We start from the raw sequence: 14,215 nt of genomic DNA, 5'->3' as shown, positions 1-14,215 counted from the left end.
AAAGCTGCTCTGGCTGCTGCCATTCTTGTTAGATCTGGCTGAGTCTGTGGCACACGAATCGCTCCAGACAACAAGCGCTGCAGAAGCAGCACTTTATCACCTTGAAGGAAACGATGAAACCTTCCCTCTGCTTGAGTGACCGAGAGGGGAAGAGATGCACAGAAAGGAGATGCTGGCAATTCCCTGCGATATTAAATGGGAATCGGCGGGGTGACTCTAACTGGTGCCAGCGCCGGCAGTACGAGGGAGGAATGGACTTTGGGATAAATCCTTGCAGTCCTTCCCATCCGGGACACGAGTTGAGCTGTGCTGCAAACGCATTGGGGGCACTGGAGGACACGCTCGCGCTCAGCTTGATGTAGAGCAGCTCTCAGTTTTCCATCAATCACACACCGGGGTTTTAGCTCCTTAAGCGTTAGTGATTTCTTAAATATCGGCTTGATTTGCAAGCTTAATGTTTGTAGGTGTATAAAGAGTCAACATTTCCCTCTCCTAACAGGACTTCAACCTGTGTTTCCTGGGATCCCGAGCTACTGATGGACCATTCTTGGTGCCCTTGCTAAAACCTGATGCTGTCCCCATGCCAGCACGGGGAGATTTCCAACCAAACCTCCCCATCTTGGGGTCAGTTCATTGAAGGAAGCAAAGAAGATTTTCGACCCTCCCGTCCCGTGGTGCCTACAAGCCAGATGGGAGATGGATGTGGCCGTGGCCACCCACATTTGGGACTCTCCAGAGCTAGTGGATGTCTGGAAGAGTCCTGCAAGCCTGGCGAGGCAGGAAAACACTAGCATCTCACTGCTGCGACCAAATCCTGGCTTAGGTAGGCTTTAGTGCAAGTTTTGCCTTCTGAAGCGGGGTTCGTCTGTGCCCTGTTTTCCTACGCTACCTGGCAGGGTTTGCCCACCCACGTGCCACTCGGCCGTGCGTGTCTGGTGGGGTGGGATACAGGGGGAGGCAGGAAATCTGCACCCAGAGCAAAGCCCCAAACACCCACCCCATGCCCAGGAGGGGGCACGGGTGGGTCTTCAGGGCTTTGTACCAATATTCCCTCAATTTTGGAAGGGAGGAAGACGAGGAGGGGAGGAAATGCATCCTGTTACGAGGACAGGGTTTAAGAGCATCTTCCCTGGCCAAACTGCCCCCCCCAGCCCCTGAGCCCGTCTCATCGCTGGGCTGGAGTGGCATAAAGAGATTCAACAGAGTACTCTGGCTTTAAATAGCTAGGTGTGGATTCAGGCTCAAGCAGAAAGAAATACTTCCTGATGAGCTGCTTACTTTTTCAAACAGATGATGTTTGTGTCTGATAAATCTCTGCAGGCAAAACTCCTTGGTCTAGCAGTTTGACTCCTAATTAAATATTTACCAAGATGGCACCTCGCCCTGCCTCAAGAAATATCATCCTTTCACCTCCGCGTGGCTCTCACCTCTTTTGCAATGCTGCAGTTTAAGGAGAGCCATTTAAAGCCTTGGCTCCAATAAAACGGAGGAAAGCAATTCTCTCTCCACCTTTCCAATCTCTTTCCATTTTCCCCGTCTGTGAATAAGGTTCACTAGAGGCCCTGGAGCTCCCGCTTCTCAAAAAGCAAAGGGCTCTCGCAGGAGGGCTGGAAGTCTCCCCATCAGGTAGGATGATATCTCCTTTCAACAGCAATCAAAGAGAACAGCTCCCCGGGGAGGGAGCTGGAGCAGCACAGCTCCCCGGGGAGAGCAGCACGGATGATGGAAATGTCACCCCGTGCGTCCGCAGGCGCTGGGGGAGAGCTGGAGAGGGGAGCTGGGGGGAGCGGGTCGGGCTGGGGGGCTGCTGTGTGGGGTCACCAGTCACCCGGGGGTGGCTGTTTGGGATGGATGCGTCATTCAGAGAGGCTGAGCTGTTGGGGAAAGGGGGTTGTTTTACCCTGATTTCAACTATTTACGACATTATACTCTTTTGGGTGGACCGAGCATCTTCCCCTCTGTTGGGGCAGGGGAAAAACGATGTCTGGTTTGAACCAGTCTGAATTGAAGCAGAACCACGACGAAGCTGCTGCGGGGGCCCCCCGTGTCAGCCGGAGCCCGTGTCTCGGCGGCATGGCCCGAGGGACCCCAGGTTGCCCACCACCCTCCTCCGACCGCAGGCAGCAGCAGCCCCCGTGCTGCCGCTGGAACGTGCTGGACCCGTCCCGTTGCCACGGGGACCTGCCCCCATCTGCTAATTGCTGCAGCTCCTTGGGTCCCCCCCCCCCCTCCTCCAGCCATCGCCCCTGCTCCCCAACTTCCATCCGTCTGCCCAGCCAGCACAAAGCTGGCCAGACCCCGCTCCTGCGTAATCCTGCCCCGGAGCCCATGGCCTGGGTGACACCACCTGCAAACCAAGGGCTTTCCTCCATCCTCCTGCCTCTCGGGGTTCTTTCACATAGATAAAAATCAAAATTAGCGGTTTCAGAGCCCCTGCAAGCCCCTGTCCCCCATACACGCCTGCACCCCCTGCATTTATTTTGCAGCAAGGCTGTATAAGGAGTCGATGCATCTCCCTCGCCCCGCTTCCCGCGCTGGCCTGGGTTTATCTCCTTCCAATTAAATAAGTGCAGATAGCGGGTTTAATAAGGCCCTGCCTATGAAAGATTACTAATGATTTCATTTCCAACATGTCGTGAATTATGAGGCAGCCTGCAAAACAAAGCCGAGTGGGGACAGGCTTGGCAGCTAATTACTGTCCCCCACGCTGCCACCGCTGCTAGCCGGGCCTCTAATTGCTCCCTGTGCCTGATTGCATTTCGCTGGTGGTTGTGGTTCATTCGCAGCTCTTGCTTGGCATTCGGCTGTTGCTGCTTCTCTCTGTGCCTGTGTCCCCCCGCTCCCCACGTTCTTCAAGTTTATTAATGAGAACCTTATCTGTCTGTGCAGATAATGCCACAAATAATTAGTACTCAGTGAGGTCTGTCAGGCTCCTCTCCTCTCCTACCCCCCTGCCCTGATCTCATTGCTATTTGCAGTTTTCTGGGTGCTCGGTTAGGGCTCGGGAGGGTTTTTGGGGGGTGGTTTAGACCTTTCTCACCCCGTGCAGCTTTCAGCCTTCCTGGCTGCCCCAGGCTCGGGGCTGTGCTGGGAAATCTCTGGAGGGGATGCTGGGGAGAAGGGGACCGGCTGCATCCGTGATCCCTCCTTAAAACCATCCGAGCTTTCCTTGCCCAGGGCAAACGTGACGCACGTGGGGAGCTGCAGCCGGGTACGTCGGATGGGTTTGGGCTGAAGGGACCTGGCTGGGGTGCAGGTCCCTCCTGGTCCCGTCCCTGCTGGAAAGCAAGGGACAGTCCCAGGTGTGCACCGCTGGGGGCCTGGCCCAGCTCTTCTTGAGCTCCTTTTTTTTATTATGTTTATATTTGTCATTTCTTGGCTTAAATCTTGTAGCCCGATAAAGGACGACAGGGCTTCTCGAGTGCCTGGGATGGCATAAATAATTCCAGTGCTGAAAGAGAGATTTACAGTGATATAAATGTCAGGAGTGAGCCCAGTTTGTATTAATGGCCTTATTAGTTATGTTGCTGTAAAATACTGATACTCCAGTTGTTAAGCAGCCGTGGGTTTGCTCTGCAGCATTAATTCAATAAATTGGGGCTTTTTGATATAAATCTTAAAGTCGGCTGAACCCCATTAGAAAATTCTTCATGATATGTCAGAGATCTTCAAATGGCTTTGACTGAGAGAGACCTGGGAATAAAAAAAGCTGTTTGGTGTGCAAGTATGGGGCAAAGACGGTGAGCGCCGCACCTCCGCGCCTGGGCTGCAGCAGCAGCATCTTCCCAGGGGATGGGGATGCTGCGGGACACGGCGGGTGTTGCACAAGCACCCTGGCTACGGGAGCTGTGGTCGTGCCCAGGGCCACCCTGGCCCTTGGAGGTCTCCTGGCCATGCAGGGACTTGGGGTGGGCTTGGGTTTTTCAACCACCAGCTATGGAAACCGCAGCTCAAGCTGCATCCCAGAGGTCAGGTCCGGACATCTCCCATGAGCTGGAGGTTGACCCGGCTCCATCCCCAAGCTCTGGCTCCCCAAGGTGTTGAGAGTAGGTCCCTGGAAAAGAGGGAAAAGGAGAGAAGGCCGGTGCTGGGAGGGTGAAACTGTGTCTAGAGGGAGAAGATGCCCACAGCGCTGCTCTCGTCCCTCTCTGCGCCCTCCCCTGCAGTGTCCCTGTCACCGCCTCTGCTTCGCTGCTGTCACCTCCTTCAGCGCATTAGTCCGGAGGTGAGCTGACAGCTGGGACGTCTCTCCTTGTCTGACCCATAGCCCCGAGGTGTCCATCCATACCCCCCTCCCGCCGGGCTGCCATCCTCCTCCCAGCCCCGCGCTGCTGTAAGAGGTGCCAGCGCTGTCCCCGTCACGTCCGTCCCTTCGCCTTGCGCCAGAGCCGCCGCTGCTGCCACGGCTGTTTTGCAACTCTGCAAACTTTCCACCAGCAATCTGCCAAGCGCGCGGGGAGGGAGGCGGGGCGGGGGGGGGGGGGAAGTACCACGATAATTGAAAATAAATGATGCATTATATGAAATAAATGTTCTGGTGCAGCCAGCTTGCTGCAGCTGGTTATTTATTTATTTTTCTTTCCTAGCATTTGGAGGTGCCTTGGAAAAGGGGGGTTGGAAGTAAAGGCATGGCACCCCCGGGCTGGTGGGGCTGCGAGGCTTTCACCCGTGGCTTGGGGAGCACCCTGCATCCTGCAGTGACGGCTGCTGGAGTGGAACATCAGCACCAGATGGGAGCCCAGAGCAAGAAAGGCAGCCGTTCTGGGTCGTGCTGGAGGTCTGTGAGCTCGGTGCCCAGCCACGACATGTAAGAACGGGACAGGGGAATCGCGGGGAGCCTCCAAAGTCTCTTCTCTGCTTGCCGCTGTTTGCATTTGAGGATGTCCCAGATCTGAGATGGTGTCCCTGTATTTAACAGCCATCCTCAGGCTATGCACGCAACTCTCTCCTGAGCCTCCGGGCCCAGGACCTGCCTGACCGTCAGCTCTCTGCCCTCCCTAACCCGTCCTTTACAGGGTCAGCCATGCGTTGCCTTGGTGGGCTCTTGAGTTGGCCAACAGCGACCAGAGCTCTGCTGCTCCCCTGCCTGAGCACGCACGTGTTAACGCACATAAAGCAAACAGACCCGCTGCCCGAGGTGGGTTTTCTTTGGAATGTTCCTCTGGTGAGGATTAACTCCTGACGCTGCTATTTGTCATGGGAAGAGGCTGCATTTTCCTGGGAGATGTTGGATTTAAGCAGGAACATGAAGCTTTCTCCAACCTTGGATCTCCCACATCACTGACTGACCATGTCGCTTTTCTTATGCCTTGATAAGACTTATCCTGGATTATTATTTAGCTGCTAATTAATCTTGAGAGTGATGTAAAGGCTTTGAACTGCTGTTTGAAGATGGAGTGGATGATTTCTGCTCTTGTCAAAGAAAGAGGGATTTGGAGGTAAGATCCCAGCTCTGAACGACATCAAGTTGCTCTCCCCGGGCAGGTGGGACCGGCTCCTGCCTCCCTCTCCTGCCAGCACCTGCGGGGCCCCTGTGAGACAAATCCCCTCAGAAATCGGGAGCAAAATGGTGCTTGGGAGGGATGCCAGCTGAGATGACATCTGGCTGGGGACTGGACACTCCCTGTCCGAACAGTCAGATACCAACAGGAGTCTCCCCGCGGGGTCTGTGAGGTTTTTGGAGTTAACAGCCCAGCCCTTTTCTTCTCCCACAAGCGTTTTCCCCTAATATATCTTGTTTGCTTACAGACTCATTGCAGCGCTGAGCGACTGCTCCGATGTCTCATTAATCAACACTGACGATGGCCGTGCGGCGTCTGGTGGAGCCATGATGCTGAGATCCCGATCGCTGCTTCTTCCCCAGCCGGGGATATTTTGCAGACGAGCGGCGCTTCTCCTCGAACATTCCAGCAGAAAACTGGGAAGAAACCACATCCCCCTTGGGGCTGAAGCCCACGGAAGATGCTCTTTCTCTATGCCAGCCTCTTGTTCCTGCCCGCAGGGCACGCCGTGAATTATGGTTGGTCCGAGTGAACCTGCATCTTTTTTAAAATACATTTTTTCCTTCTCTATGCTTGCTGGGATCAAGGGCAGCTCCGTGGAGGGCTGGTGGGTTTGTCTGCTGCTGCATTGATTTCGCAAAGGCTAGGGATGAAAGCCCTGAGGCCTCCAGCTGAGACTGTAGAGGTTTTTAGGCTTGAGTTTTCCCAAATTCTGTCCATCACAAAGCGAACAAACGCCACCGGCCAGGAGCAGCTTGAAGCTAGAGACAGTTGTTGGCACAGGGGTTGAGCATCGATCGCTGGCTGCTGGGCCAGACTCGACCAAAACCCCACTGGTGTCCATCCCTCCGGCTTCCGAACGTCAGGCTGGGAAGAAAAACCAGCCTGCTTAGAAAGCAATCGTTTGCCATCATGCTGGTTTAGATTTCAGATGCCCGTCATCGCCGGTAATGACCCTGAGCAGAAAGCCTAGTGGACCTCAGCCCGTTTTGGTTTTAATCTGACCTGGGTTTGTGATGTCCTGAAAATGGCATCATCCATCACTGCCCGGGGGGGTCAGGAATGGGAGGGGAGGTTAAACTCCTCTCCCTCACCTTCTGCCGCTCCCCCGCCGCCGCTTTACCTCTCCAGAAGCTGCATTCGAGTACAATTCACTTTGTTATTAATTTCTTTTACACAGCGGCTTTTGAAGTGCCTGGGAACAAGGGCTCGTGTCACGGAGACGCTTTACAGACCAGCAGCTGTAATGCTTAAGTGCTGTTTAAATAGCCAGCTCATCTAAAAGTAATAGGCAAAGAGCCGAAAGCTTGCCAGAGCAGCAACCTTGCGTGTGCCTATTTGAACAGGCTGTACGGAGGGGGTTTGGGAGAGCAGGGCTTCTTCCCCAGCAGCTGCCTGGGTCGGATCAGGGATGGGATCATGTCACCCTCATACCCCCACGGAGAACCCCGGGGACGGTCCAGCTCGCCGACACGGGCAGATCGGGGCTGGATGGCCGTAGCCCTCGGGTGTCCTTTCACCAGGTGATGCGTCTTGATGGACCCGGGTCCCTCGATGCCCCTGCCCGCTGGAGGAGCCACCTGCACCCCCGCGGTGGCCCTTCCTTGGCCGCGTGGGTCCCCAGTGCCTGCAATCCCCAGGGGAGCTCCACACGCAGTGCTGGAGCCGTAAGGCAACCTCCCGAGCGAGAGAAAGGCTGGCAGAGGGGCCGGCAGCCTGGGTGGGAATGCCGAGGGTACCCTGAGGTGTCACCGTCACCGCCCGGAGCGTCCTGCCGTGGCACGCGGTGGCTTTGGGGAAACGGATGCGCTGGGACCCTTTATAGGGGTCTTATTCGCTTTTAATCTGGTAGCTAAATTATATTCTTCCCAAATGTAATAAATGAGAGTTTTAATCAAACTCAGCCAGCCAGCACTGATGTAATCCTGGCGGCAGAGGAAAATATTGCATTTTTGTTTGTTTATCTCCCCCTACGCTCCCTTGGAGATGTCCCGGCTCTCGCGGGGGCTCCTCGCGCTCGGCAGCCCCGCAGGGCGCGAGCTTTGCCCTGCTGTTAACCGAAGCAGCACGCCGTACGTGGGGCCATCGCGGCAGGACCACCGCTAGCCCACCTCCTCCCAGCCCCTCTCCTTGGCCACGCATCCCCGTGGCAGCGGTGGGAATGTCCTCCTGCTACCCCTTTCTTTTCGGGAAGAGGGTCTCTCTTGATACCCCCATCCCAGGAGCCGGTGTTGGGTTCAAGCCCTCCGCTCCGGGTTTCCTATCACCCATGACGGCGCCAGGATCTGGTCTTATGGCATCTCCAGGTCTTAACTTGTCTGCCTGAATCTTAGATGTGTTGTGGCCCTCGGTCGTGGGGAACCTGAGCATCTCCCCAGGCTGGAAACAGCCCTGGGCAAATGGGGATAAAGCCACCGGGCTTCACTGGCAAAGCACCTCCCGATGTCCAGTTGGTCAATGTAGTTGGGAACGAGGGGAGACTCCGTGTTTTCCCTGTACATCAGAGCCCTCGAAAGCCACCGGATCCCAGCACGGAGCCAGCTGCTCCCGGAGACACGGCTCCACTGCCGCCTTTCTCCAAATGGCTTTTCTCAGTCAAGGCTTTTCCAGAAATAGCTTGTGTACACTGAGCAGCCAGCTCTGCAAATAGCTCGCCTCCCAAAACGGAGGAGGCAGCGCCATCGGAGCATCGTCCCCTGTGTCCCTTCCACGCTCCTGAGCGCCTCGGCACTGGCTCCAGCGTGCAGAAACCCTCCGCTTCCCCCGGGACACCTCTGCCAGTTTGGAAACGGGGATGTGCCGGGGTCCTCTGTGTCCGGGCGGTCCTGTCTGGGATCAGGGGAGGATCCGCAGCTTTGCTGCAGCTCGCTCAGCCGTGTGCATCCCGCATCCCTGCAGGGAAGGATGGCCGGTGGCTTCCTGGGGCAGGGCAGGTGGCCCAGGGGACGCGGCACGTGGCCCCGCTGCCACGGTGGCCAGGCACCACCGCCCCCAGCTGCAGCGCTGCCTCGTGTCCCTTCTTATATGTTTATTACGCCAACGTAAAGGGGGGGAATGCAGTTTTTTTTCCCTGTAGATTTAACTCATTTATTAATAGTCTGTAATGCCAGTAATAGCTCATGTATAAATCTGTTCTTAAGAATTTATAGGGCAAATATTCCAGCGCCATATTAAAGACACAACTCATAAATGCCCGTAAGCACCGGCCCGGCGGCTTCGGCGGCAGGAGACGGTTATCCCAGGGGAGGGAGAGGCGGCGAGCTCACCCCAGCGGCTTCCACCCGGAGCCTCGAAAATCTTCGGGAAGCAAATTATTTCAGGGACTGTCCCCTCCAGCCAGAAGGTGCCTGTGGCCTCCTGCTCCGTGCTGTGCGGGCACCGAGCCCAGGGTGGGTGTCAGCACCATCCGGATGCTGAAATGCTGTTCCCGTCCCTGCAGCCCACCCCCAGCACCCTCCCCAGGGACCCCCCCCAATCTGCCATCACCTCGTCCGCAGCCCCGGGTGACAGTATTTACTGCTGAAGTGCGCCGAGCGTAATTGCTAATCAGATACAGGCAATCAATTCATCCCCCCCTCCCCTCCGCCACCGCCTTGGGGAGGGGCTGCCTTTCCCTGCTGAAGGTGACTCCTGCAGGAATTCAAATTTAAAAATAAAGGCGATAATCATCAGAAGTTCATTAAATTAGCATCAGGCTCATTTGCACTTGGCGGCGGTGGGGGAGACGACAAGGCAGAGGGTGCGGGTGCCCGTCCCTGCCTTCCTCCCCTCGCCTCGATCCCGGGGTGTCCGCAGGAGATGCCTCCAGTGGGACGAGGCTCCGAGCGCTGCCGGGAGCCTTCCCTGATTTACGCCTCCTGTCCCGGGGCTGCTGCAGTCATGAGTCAACAGCGCAGTATATTTAAATGCAAAACACCATTATCCTTCATTAAAAGCTCTGTCATCACCCAGACTGCACGGGAAAGAGTTATTACGCCATTACGCTCCCAGCCACACGCGGCTTCCCCAGCCCTCCAGCCGCCGCGGTGATGCACGTCGGCCGTGCCGGGTGCCCGTGGTGGGTCGGTGGTGCGTGGCCGGGGGCTCTGCCACGTGAAGCGGCTGATTTTCCCTCCGTGGTGGCCTCAGAAGAGGGAGGGGAGGTGCAGGGGAGCTGGGCCTGGGGGTCCAGGGGTGTCACGGTGCGGGAGGGATGCTGCCGGCGCGGCAGGGACGGGCGTCGGATGTGCTGGGGATGCTCGAGGATGGGCTGAGCCCCCGGAGCAGGCGAGAACTGCCGGGGGCTTTGCGGACCGACAATTCGTTTTTCCCGAGGACAGACGAGCCCGGCGGAGCCCGGGACCGGGCGCGAGCAGGAGCCCGATGCCTGGGCTGGGGCCGGGGCCGTGGTCCCCCGGCTGCCCCGTGTCCCCCAGCAGCCCCAGCACCCACCAGGGACATGGGGCGGCTGCAAAGAAATCACGTCACAGCGTCGCTCCCTGCTCTGCACCCAGTTCTAGGGGGTTCATGCTTGCTCTCCACGAGCCCACCAGCACGCAGGATCCGGCCCCTGCGCTCCTCATGAAATCCAAGCAAGAGCAGAGCTGGTGTTTTGCGTAACTCTCAGCGATTCCCCGTTGCCAAGATTTGGAGACGCTATTTTCCTCTCGGTGGAGGAAAGTGAGCGAGGCAGAACAGCTTTTGTAGTGGCAGGGTGTTGATTCATGGCTCGTAATTTAATTAAGAGAGAGACGAGATCAAAAGGGGACTGTATTAAAAAGTAAATCAGGTAGAGGGAGTGGAGTTCCTTCCTTTAATTACGGCGTGGATTTGTAACGGCAAGAGACTCCATCAATCACAAAAGAAAGAAAAGGTGTCAAGCGGAGAGAAACCTTCCCTGGGTTAATTACCACTAACGGAGGAGGATATTATTGGGCCGGGTGTCAGAAAGCCGATACCTCCCCAGCGGCCGCTCCAGCGGGGCTGGGCGGCATGAAACCCCTTCGACGTTGAACGTAGTGATGCCGGAGGTGGCTCATGGGGAGATGCTCGTGATGCCGGGCAATGGTGGGGAGGGTGGGCTGGGGGGGCAAACACCCCCGGGCAGGGGCAGATAGCACACAGCCGGGTCCAGGCACGGCTGCGGGGCAGCGGCGGCCACGACAGCCCTGCTTTCCAGCAAGGACCGGGGCCGGGCTGGCAGCAACCCGATTTGTGGAATAATTAATTCTCTTTTGATCATCTGCTGTGTAAATCATCAGTGGCCAGGAGTTAATCATGCATATGAAATGAATCCTTCTCCTGCCTTAATGAGCGCTGAATCGTGACCAGCATCTGTTTACTCCTGACACTTTCATCTTCTTGACAGTCTGAACAATTAATTGTTTCCAATAATCTCCTTTTTATTCTATTAAAAAAAATCTGAGAGCAAGCAGCCTTCCACTCTACACTCCTGCTCCCAGCGTTGTCCCCCTAATCTTTGTTTTTTTAGTCTTAGGCGAGGATTTGTTTTTCGGGAGCGATGTGAGGGCTCCGCAGGCACTCAATGAGCCTGGGGAGAAGCGAGCTCCCCGCTTTCCCAACGAGGATGATGCTGGTGGCAGGACCGCCTTCCTCATCGGCCAGGTTTGAGGCCAGGCTTTTCAGAGTTAATAGCAAATAACAAGCCTGTTTGAACACAGGAGTGTTTCCGCCTGCTGTTTACCTGGAGCAAACCGCAATTAATCCACTGGTTGCGCGGCCAGCGCAATGTTGTAATTGGATTAATTAGAGAGGAGCTAGCGGCCGCTCTCGGGAGGTCTGTCCCTGGCTGCAGCCTCCTCCAGCGGTGGGATCTGTGCCCGCCGGGTGCCGGACCAGTATCACTGGGAGATGCTGGGGCCAGCCCCGCTTCCCCGGGGCTATGGCTTGCGCGGTCGCTGGAGCTGGGTGACAGCCCCGATGGAAACGACCTGCCCGCTAATTGGAGTTTACGAGGCATGGCCTGGTTAATGGGTGCTCGTAAGAGGCAGCGGGAGCAGAGGGGACTGTGGGTGGGCTCTGCTGCCAGCTGAGGGACTTGGGGGGGGGGGGGCCTGCGGTCTCGTGGGGGGCAGCGAGCCCGGGGGGACCCGGAGGTGAGGAGCCGGGTGGGTGTTTTGGCGGGCGAGGGACGGGGGTCACCTTCCCCATCAGCCTTGGCTGTTTGACGGGCAGCAGATGATGTCCGCCAGCCTTCGGTCGCCTCTGTCCCGCATTTTGGGGGAGAAGCAGGGAGGGCTGCGTGTCCTGGGGAGGGTGGGGGGTGGGCTGGGAGCCCTGCGGCGGGGGGTGAGCGGGACCAGCCTGGCCACATCGGACCCTCCTGCGCCGTCCCGCCGCTCCCGCAGCCTCTGCCGAGCGTCAGGAAGGCGAAATCCCGTATTCCCACATCCCAGGGCGGCTGCTCAGCCCCGCTCTCCAGTCCCAACGCCTGCGTGCCAGCGTGGTGGCTCTTCTGGACAGACAGAGAGACAGACAGACATCCTCGCTAGACCTCTCTGGAGCCCGGCGAGCTGAAGGAGCCTGTCCCCAACCTGGGTTTGTGCTCTAGGGCCGGATCCTGCGCTGCTGCCTGGGGTCTGTGCCATCAGTTTGGCTCCCTGGCTGCCTTTGGGAAATGCCCATTAAAAAATATATATATATATGTATAGGTATGTGAAAAAGCTTTTTGGGGACCCTGTGCCAAGCCTGCTGTCCATCTGGCTGGAGGAAAGGTGGGGGGCAGGTGGGGGGGTCTGTGGAGATGGGGTGCCCCTGGGCACAAGCAGCATACCCACAGGCTGTGGGAGGATGCCAACCCTGCTCTCCCTGAGCTAAATTGGGTCTAACCTGGCTCAGCTGGAAACCAGGGGCCTCAGGGGATTTATTGCAATTGCCTAAATCAACTAAAAAAAAAAAAAAAAGTGCCCTTAGGAAAGCCAGCAGTTCCCCATGCTGGGGTTTATGGGGGTGCAGCTGAGCTGGCTGCTGGTACAAAATGCCGACCTGCAGCTCTTTTGAAGCCCTCTAAACTATCCTTGCTGGAGCAAATCCTAAGGCCATCATCAGCTAACTAAATCAGTAAAAAAAAAACAACCCCAAACTGTTAGGGACAGGCTCTGCACCCCAAACCACACAGGAGCCGAGGCTGAAGGTGAGGCCAGCGGGCACGACCCAGCATTTAGGTCCTTTATTCCTTCCTTTACCGAAAAGAAAGAACAAAATCCCACCAGCTCCTCCCATTCTCCAGAAAAATGAGGGTTTTGTTTTGAGACAAATCGGCTTCCCCAGGAGGCAGCCGGGACAAGCAGCGGCTTTGGCGACGTGCGGGATGCAGCGTGCGGTGGGTCGTAATCGGGGTCTGAAGAGATGCGCGGGGAAGGCCATCGCGCCTCCGGCGAGGGGGAGCGGGGGTCCCTGGCCGAGCGGGAAGGATTCGCTACAGCTCCAGCCTCATCCAAGCTCCCAGTTGGCAGCCAAGAGGGAAGAGGACCCCTCTGAGAGCCGGGCACCTGCAGATGCCCCCGACTGCTCCGGAGCCCGCGGGAGGCACAGGGAACTCGCATCGCCCCGGCCGGCAAATCTCGCAGACCTCCGGGATCTGCCGTGACCTTTCGGCAAGCGCCAGGAGCCGGTGGCTCTTGATCCAGCTTGCAAACCAGCTTGAACGCTGATGGCAAGGTCAGCGAGATTTGGGGCTCCTGGACACGTCCCTTGTCACATCGGTTCCTGCAGTGTGCTCGGCTGTAATTTAGCCCGGTTTAATTGGCACTTAAATTAGCCACAAATGGAACAGCGCTGCAGCTGCGGCTGTGTTCAAAAATATATAAAATTACACCACAGTAAAACATTTTCACATTTCATTAGTGCGTCTTAATGGGAAGTGTCTGCTCCCCAAACTCTCCGTTTGTTCGCCGGAGCAGTAAAAGTTTACGCATTAGCAGTTGTGCTGCCCGTTAACATTGCAAAATGCTCCGCATGTTTTGCAGGGGCAGCGCTGCTCCACAGGGACAGGATGGGAAGCCTAAAATTTAGGGAAACTGGGTGCTCTCCGGAGGCACCTACAAGTTGCTGGTGGGAGGGAGCTGAGCAGGGAGCACCCCGCACCCCAGGTGGGAGCATCCTGCATCCCAGGAGGAGCACGAGAGCCCCTTTCTGGGGATGGTGCTGCCTGTCCCCCCGGCTTTATCAAAGCTCCGGCTTTCTCACAAGCAGGGTAATGCCTCCGATCCAAATCAGGAAGCTTTTTCAGTCGAAGCAGCTTTTTAGCAGAAGCCTATTTAACGCTTAGGCTGATGCCCTCAAGTGCTTTATTTTACAGTATTTTTGTTCCTCTCCATTATAAGTAATAGTCTATAAAAGACGGAACGCGGCACTTTGCTCCCTCCTGCTTCATTCCGCGGCGGCATGGGCAGCCCTGCACGGCGGGGGCCGAGGAGGTAGAACAGGGCTCCTCTGCCCATGGCTGCTGCTAGCCCAGCACAATAATCCCGAAAAAACCTCAATGAGAGGTGATTGCATGGAGTCAAACCACTCGTCCCATCAGCATACCCCAGGCAGGTTTGGTTAAATAGCTTTGGGTTTGTGGCCAGCTCTGTGTTTCCTGGGGCAGCATCTTCCCCATCCCTGGTAGACTTGGGATGCGGGGCTCATGGTGTGAAATGAATTTTGAGGTCTGAGGCCAAACTGAAAGGGTGGGGATTGTACCTTGTCCCTCTCCCACCTCGTCCGGATCT

At 56.7% G+C, this 14,215-nt stretch overlaps 1 protein-coding gene across 3 annotated transcripts in view; it reads left to right on the top strand.

The window, feature by feature from the left end:
* Positions 1-9,454, top strand: part of SUDS3 (SDS3 homolog, SIN3A corepressor complex component) — a 75,905-nt gene extending 66,451 nt beyond the window's left edge. For 2 of the 3 annotated variants that reach the window (XM_041125700.1, XM_041125699.1), the window contains one exon: positions 4,587-9,454. The gene's annotated coding sequence lies outside the window, so the exon portion shown is untranslated. Of the gene's footprint in view, positions 1-499; positions 1,627-4,166; positions 4,226-4,586 lie in introns of all 3 variants that reach the window. The other variant, XM_030024001.2, reaches the window with a different exon arrangement.
* Positions 9,455-14,215: the final 4,761 nt, after the last annotated feature.

Source organism: Aquila chrysaetos, chromosome 9 (assembly GCF_900496995.4).
Source record: "Aquila chrysaetos chrysaetos chromosome 9, bAquChr1.4, whole genome shotgun sequence".
Lineage (NCBI taxonomy): Eukaryota > Metazoa > Chordata > Aves > Accipitriformes > Accipitridae > Aquila > Aquila chrysaetos.
This window is presented reverse-complemented; position numbering and strand designations above follow the sequence as displayed.